The sequence below is a fragment of the Mastomys coucha genome, unplaced genomic scaffold (assembly GCF_008632895.1).
Source record: "Mastomys coucha isolate ucsf_1 unplaced genomic scaffold, UCSF_Mcou_1 pScaffold16, whole genome shotgun sequence".
Lineage (NCBI taxonomy): Eukaryota > Metazoa > Chordata > Mammalia > Rodentia > Muridae > Mastomys > Mastomys coucha.
Window position 1 is genome coordinate 103,105,959 of NW_022196898.1, and position 6,892 is coordinate 103,112,850.

The 6,892-nt window shown below is 35.7% G+C and overlaps 1 long non-coding RNA gene across 1 annotated transcript; it reads right to left on the reverse strand.

The window, feature by feature from the left end:
• Positions 1-205: 205 nt before the first annotated feature.
• LOC116094417 lies at positions 206-6,892 on the reverse strand. Its single transcript, XR_004120104.1, has 3 exons — positions 6,532-6,892; positions 5,021-5,100; positions 206-587 (listed from the first exon to the last, which is right to left on the reverse strand). It is a non-coding gene; the product is annotated as an uncharacterized LOC116094417 (long non-coding RNA).

Below are 6,892 nucleotides of genomic sequence, written 5' to 3' on the forward strand. Positions count from 1 at the left end.
GTTGTGTTGTATATCTCTAGATGATTCGTCTTGTATTTAATGTTATTTGTGTTTTATAATGTTCTTGTAACAATAAAGAAGCCAATAACAATCATTTATAGCATAGACGAAGAAAATAAATTCTAGCCAGGCCATCTAAATGACAGAGAGACAATGAGATATGTAGAGCACTCATCTTGTGCCTTTATTCTGTTTTGTTGCTGTTGTTATCGTTTCAATGTCAAATGCTTGTTTTAACTCTTCACATGACTATTTAAAATTCCATTGTCATCTCCTTGGGAAAAATGACCTCATTTTCAGTTGTTGTAATAGTTGTCCTTGTTATGACCTGTTCTTTGATTTTATGGTATTTTTCCTCCTAAATAGGAAAAGAGAGATTGTTGAAAAACATGGCCAATGCTTCCTGTTGTTGGAGGCCAAGGGCTATAAGTCTGGTAGCAGCAGAGAAGAAACCCATCTCTGGCTGTAGGTAGTGAGCACAAGCTTATCTATCATAGAATTGTCACGTCAGCAGTTACCTAAAAAAGCAGGCAACTTCATTTCCCAGAATATATCCTTCTCTGAGTAGCCTCTCATCCGCGTGCTACCTGGAAGAGAGCAGTTGTAAACAGTTCAGTGGTGTGTGACACACAGTAACAGGAGGCCATATCTGTCACTCTGACTGTGGAAAGATAGTCTTGTTTCAACTATGAAAAACTAAATCAATTTAGCAGTTCTCTAAAACTTTATTGATGGATGACAGTCCTAAATGTGAGGCCATTTAGAGACAACAATTTGGAATAAGCCTGGGCAATTCATCTCCACTAGAGTGGCAGATAGATCATAGCATGTATTGATGAAGGGATTGCAAGATCAAGAGGATTTCATCTTGAAGATTTTGTAGCTAAGCTGTATCAGTCAGGAGATACTTCAAGATGGTAGAACTCTCCAGACAGTATGTTATAAGAAAAAATATATTACTCAGAGAAGCTAAGATACTGTGTGTCTTGAATACATAGCCTTGGCTATGCATTGTAATAATTTTTACCATCATGATGTTCTAACAGTCCTTCTGGGGCCAGCATAAAATAGGGTCTACAATGGAACAGTAATGGAAAATGGGCTATGTTGTCTTAATTCATGTTTTTTTTTTGTTTTTTTTTTTTTTTTTTTTTTTTTTTTTTTTTGTTTTTTTTATGAATGATAAGTGGATGCTGCCACCTTCCTACTCCAGAGGAGAGAGCTCACTGAGAACAGTTATCATGATAGAAAGGAACGAGAGTAGGTGTTTCAAGAAGAGAAAAAGACCTAATTCTAAACAGATATTGCAAGTCCTGTGTAAGCTATTTATAAATATCATATTTACTTAGTGATTGTAAGCAAGCTTGATTGAGATGCTATGACCATATATCAAATAGATATGAAAAAAATATGGTTTTGTGTTAACTTATTCTTCTTAATGCAAAGAATAATTAATTCATACTGAAATGGAAATCTTAGAGTTAAATAAAATATTATACATTATCTATAATAAAGTGAAGTTTTAAGATAATATACTCCATAGTAATAAACATTAACATTTCTCCTTTAAGCATATGTTGCAAGGGTATGTTGGCTCAAATGTAGATTTGCCCAAATCTCCTTCACAAACACAACATTAGATTTGTATGTCAATTCCTATATCTTATTTGGCCAGTGTTTCAAAGATTAGAAAGAATTAAATGAGTAGGTTAGAACCACAATGTGGTCCTCAGAGACCATATTATGTTATGAAAGAAATTTTGGATGCATTCATATTTATGTATTACTCCCAATAATTATATAAACTGACAGCTCTACTAAGAGAATTTTCCTACATTCATAAACAGCCTCTTGAAGAAAATGCACTGGACTTAGCAAACTGTCCCCTAATATTTTTGCTCTCTCCCTTCTGATAGTCCCACATTATCATAGCTTGGACAGTCACTTATAGTTGTCTACAAAGTAATCCATTTTGGTGTGTGTGTGTATATATGTGTGTGTAAATAGCTAGTATAGAACTGTTAAAATCATATTATAAAATTTAACAATTTCAACATTGTATAGTCTTCACTTAACCTGTTTTAAATATTTGTAAATAAATTGACAAGGGATTATTTTCTTATTTTTGTGTTCCTTTAAGTTCTTTAAATTGATACTTACTTTAATTTATTTATTAAATAAAATATACTATTAAATTATTCTATGTGAAATCTTGAGAAACCAAAAAAAAAAAAAAACCTAAAGAAATAAAAAGTTTTCACATCCAAGGGTTAAATTAGGATAACTAATTATTCTGTTGAGAGTATTGAGACTATATTACATTTCAGATATGGTGCCTTTTGGATACAATATCATATACAGTCAAAGGGTTTTAGGAATCTTTGGGATCCTGAGCAGAAAGCAGGTAAAGTAAATTGAAGGAAGGTGATTATGATTTTAACAGTGAAATTTAAATTTGATCTGTGAAGACATTCCAAGGCAAGTGAACAAATCTCTTCTCTGGGAGTGAGCTCCCTTAGGTAAGAAATAATGTGGAACTCATGGTTGACCTCTATGTAGAATTCTATGTTTTCAGTACATCAAATATATCTGTATACCTAACAAAACAGAGGGAGAGAACACACTTCTGCATTCATGTGTTTTTGAATTGTTGGGATTCATGCATGTGTTGGGGAAAGGAAAGAACTATACATACACTCTGTTCACTGACAGAGGGAAAGTGTGTATGGTTCACACATCCCCACCAAGTCTTCTGTCTTCTCAACACACTCTTTACTTGACACTGGAAAGCTTCCCAGGCCTGTTCTATCAGATTCTACCTGCTGTGAAATAGTCTCAGACCAGAAATGTGGAAAATATCAAAAAGGCTCTTTAGCTGGTTTCAGAATGAAGGTCACATCCATATTAATTGCTCTGGTACTGAGGCCCTCCTGGAGACCACCTGTCAGAACATCTGGAGCTGTTGTTGTGGAGACTTCCTACCCAGCACCGTTTCTACCTCTGTGCTGACTTCAAAGGCCCATCAGGGTTGAAATGAAGGACCTGGGAAGGGCATCTGTCTGGATTCACTGATCCAGGACAAGTTTGCTCCCATAATGTTCTCATTTATTTTTCTAGTTAGGGACTTAGGAGAAATGATGTTTGGACAAGCTTTCACTAGAAAATATGGTTTTCTAAAGTTCTCTCTAATTTTATGATGAATATAAATCAAAGTCATCTGTTTCAATGCCAATAAATTGAGTGCAATCAGTTAAGTGACACTCTGATAAAGTAAAGGTTAGTACTACATATCCAGTTGATGAGATGAAGGGAACCCCAGATAACTGGCTGAATGAAGAAGATCTATCATCTTCACCAGATGCATGCGGCATTGCTCAGTAGTAGCATGACCAAGATGTACCAAGATGACCTTCAACTTGTAGAAATGTTGAACAAAAATAAACTTGTGTTCTCTCTCTCTCTCTCTCTCTCTCTCTCTCTCTCTCTCTCTCTCTCTCTCTCTCTCTTCTCATCTCTTGCTCACCTTTGGAATCTGAACTACATCTTGAAGGACCTACAGAAAAATGCATATTTCTTATTGCTGGGTGACTGTAGATATGGAGTTTAATTGATTTTCAATATTGCTCAACAGAATGCAATTACCAGTTCTTATTAAAGTCACAGGAACAGGAATTTAATTCATATAATGTGATGCAAAGTAATAGTTGATAAACTGAATTAGGAAAACAAGGGATCTTCCTCAGTATGTTTCCTTACTACAAGTTTCTTTGTAGGTTTGGGTTTCAACTTAAAACTCAAATAAAGAATGTGATTCACAGAATCATTCTTAATCATTTTCTAATCTTATTCTATTCTCACTATAGGATTTTTGAGTATTTCATAAAATGCATTTTGAAATACTTATTAAGTAGATGCTCAGCACTCAAACAGATAATGTATATTGTATCTTGGTACTACCTGCACCCTGATGATGTTGGACACAAACACACACACACACACACACACACACTACACACACATGGAGAGAGAGAGAGAGAGAGAGAGAGAGAGAGAGAGAGAGAGAGAGAGAGAGAGAAACACTCACACATGTATGCATGCTTGTATGTAAACATTTAAATGTGACTCTATCTTATGTACAGCACCCTCTTTAGTGTGCCTTACATCTTTCCACAGCCTAGAATTAATAATTTCCACATAGTTTCAGTGTCTATACATGATGCTTTTATTATCTGTGGTCCAAAAGTAGCCAGTTAGTAGGTAAAAATTAATGGAATGCTGCAAAATCAACACTATGCTCCTGTGCTTAATTAAGGAAGTCACCAATGCCTTCCCCAATCAGACATCCTTATATAGATACCTGCCAAGATGTCTGTTGGTTGATGAAAACAGAAAAACCTGTTCATGAGTCTTACTATAACTTTATGAAGAATGTTAGTTTTCTTCAAATCAGGCATTGTTAGCTATGGAAAAAAAAGTAAACAAAAACAAACAAACAAAAAACTTAAATGAACTAGTCTGGAAAGGTATATAATCCTTTTCCACTGCTTTGAAAATATCCTAAATCCTTATCAAAAGACCAATTTGTGTAACTTTTATTTTATTTTAAAAAAGATTTTAAGTCTAAACTTCCATGAAATAAGTTTCTGAGCTCTTCATATCTTTTGAAAAATCTATTCCCAATGGAAGTTAATAACTGAGTATATAATTTTCATAATATCAATTTCTTTTTAATCAGAAATTACTTTCTCCTTGCTGATCTGAGAAATTCATTTAAAATAATGTTATTTGCCAGGCAGTAGTGGCACACGCCTTTAATCCCAGCACTTGGGAGGCAGTGACAGATGGATTTCTGAGTTCAAGACCACCCTGGTCTATAGAGTGAGTTCCAGGACAGCCAGGAACAGAAACCCTGTCTAGAAAAACCAATCATCATCATCATCATCATCACCACCATCATCATCACCATCATCATCATCATCATCATCATCATCATCATCATCATCATCATCATCATCATCACCTTTAGCTCCTTCCGTTGATGACTTGGTTTTCCAGTGGTAATGCTGTTTCGAAGCTCCTGCCAAGTTTAAGAGGTAGAACCTAAAAGGAAGTCACTGAATTCAGTCACTGAAGTCATTACCTGGAGCTCTTCATTTTGTCCATATCCTTTTGCACCTCTGGCTCAACAATGCATACTTAACAAGTACCACACTCATGTCACCCTGGTGTCCTTTCTCAGAATAAACCCCTGGAAGATGGACAGGATCCTATACAAAGCTAGTAGCCAAAGTAAATACTTCTTCCCTTAAGTTGTGTGTAAAACATTACGACAATGACAATGTACTAGTGTATGCTCTTTTATTTTTCTTTATAATATATTAAGAGCACAAAGAGAGATAATTGAACCAACTAAGAGGGGTAGAAAAAGACCAGTTTCCATGAAAACATTGAAATGCGGCCATTGGGACAATGGAGAGGGAGATGCAGGGTGTTTTTAAATGCACAAGTGAGAGAAGAGAGTGGGCTTGGACAAAGATTAGAATAAGGAGCCAACTAGCCAGAGAAAGGCTGCCCAAGGTCACTTCTTTCTAGGTGTTCTTACTTATGTGCCTCCCTACTTTTCTATACTTTATACTTTACAGAGTACCTAAAAATCAATAAGGTTTTAACACCATGATCATGAGAGAAATACGAAGTTTATTGATGGAGAGGCCATTACTGAGTGCCTGTAAATATAGTAAGTCCTATAATGAGAACCAGAAGCAACTGAGCCACAGAAATCTCAACTTATCACAGTTGACATCACCAAATGTTGTCTTCTATCCCTGATCAATTCCTAAGAACCTCCACCAAATTAAGGCTGACTGAAAACACAATTCTGGATGTGTACTTTGTGAATCTTGTGAGTTTCATGAACTTTCTGAGCCTGCTAGGTTTTCTTACTTTTCTGAGATTTAACAGCTTCTCTCTTTCCTCTAGAAGAAGATGAAGGAAATGGTCATATAATATTTGGAAATTAGTACTTTCATACTCAGACTAAAATGACATTAAGAATAATAATAGATACATTCAGTCTTCAGGCTCTGTTTAATATTATATACATATCTTATCAAGTTAATTTCTACCACATAATCATAGTAAAGGACGCAGCATGAAGAGTAAATTAGATATGATAGGATGCTGCCTGCATAGACTTTTCTGTCCTACAGGACATAGACAATAACCAGTCCATAAAAGGCAGTTATCGATTTAATGTTTCTGTGATGAAGAGACAAGTATAACTGAATTCAAGCTTTCACTAATCTAAAGCGTGTCTACTCTGTCTTTCCCCTTTCTACAGCTGAAGTGAGAAATAGGCAACCTTGTCATTAAACTGAGGGCTCAATAGACATTGGTCTGAATCTTGTAACTAAAGGCATGATATACTAAGTTATGAGGTCTCCCTCTCCCTCTCCCTCTCCTTCTCCATCTCTACTTCTATCTCCATCTCCATCTCTACCTCTATCTCTATTTCTGTCTCTCAATAGTTACCTGGGTTTAGCTTGAAAATATTCATTCAAGGTTCTGGTTTAGAATTTAGGCTTCACGGTCCTTTTCTTAGATGGTAGAGATTTGTGATCTGTATTTTCAGTATGTTTCCAAATTCCTTCTGATGCAGGTACATTGTCCTCCAAACTCTGTGAGATTTTGGTGATAATAAGGTCTTAACATGCTAGAACAGTGTTTCCATTAGAGACAGTGCCATGTTGTGATATATCAACATGACAAAAACATCCTGTAGAAGAAAAGGGCAGGGAAATAACTTAGAGACAAGGACTGGTCCAGAAGCCATGAAGGAGTGCTGCTTACTGGCTTGCTGATCATGGTTTGCTCAGCCTGCTTCCTAGTACAT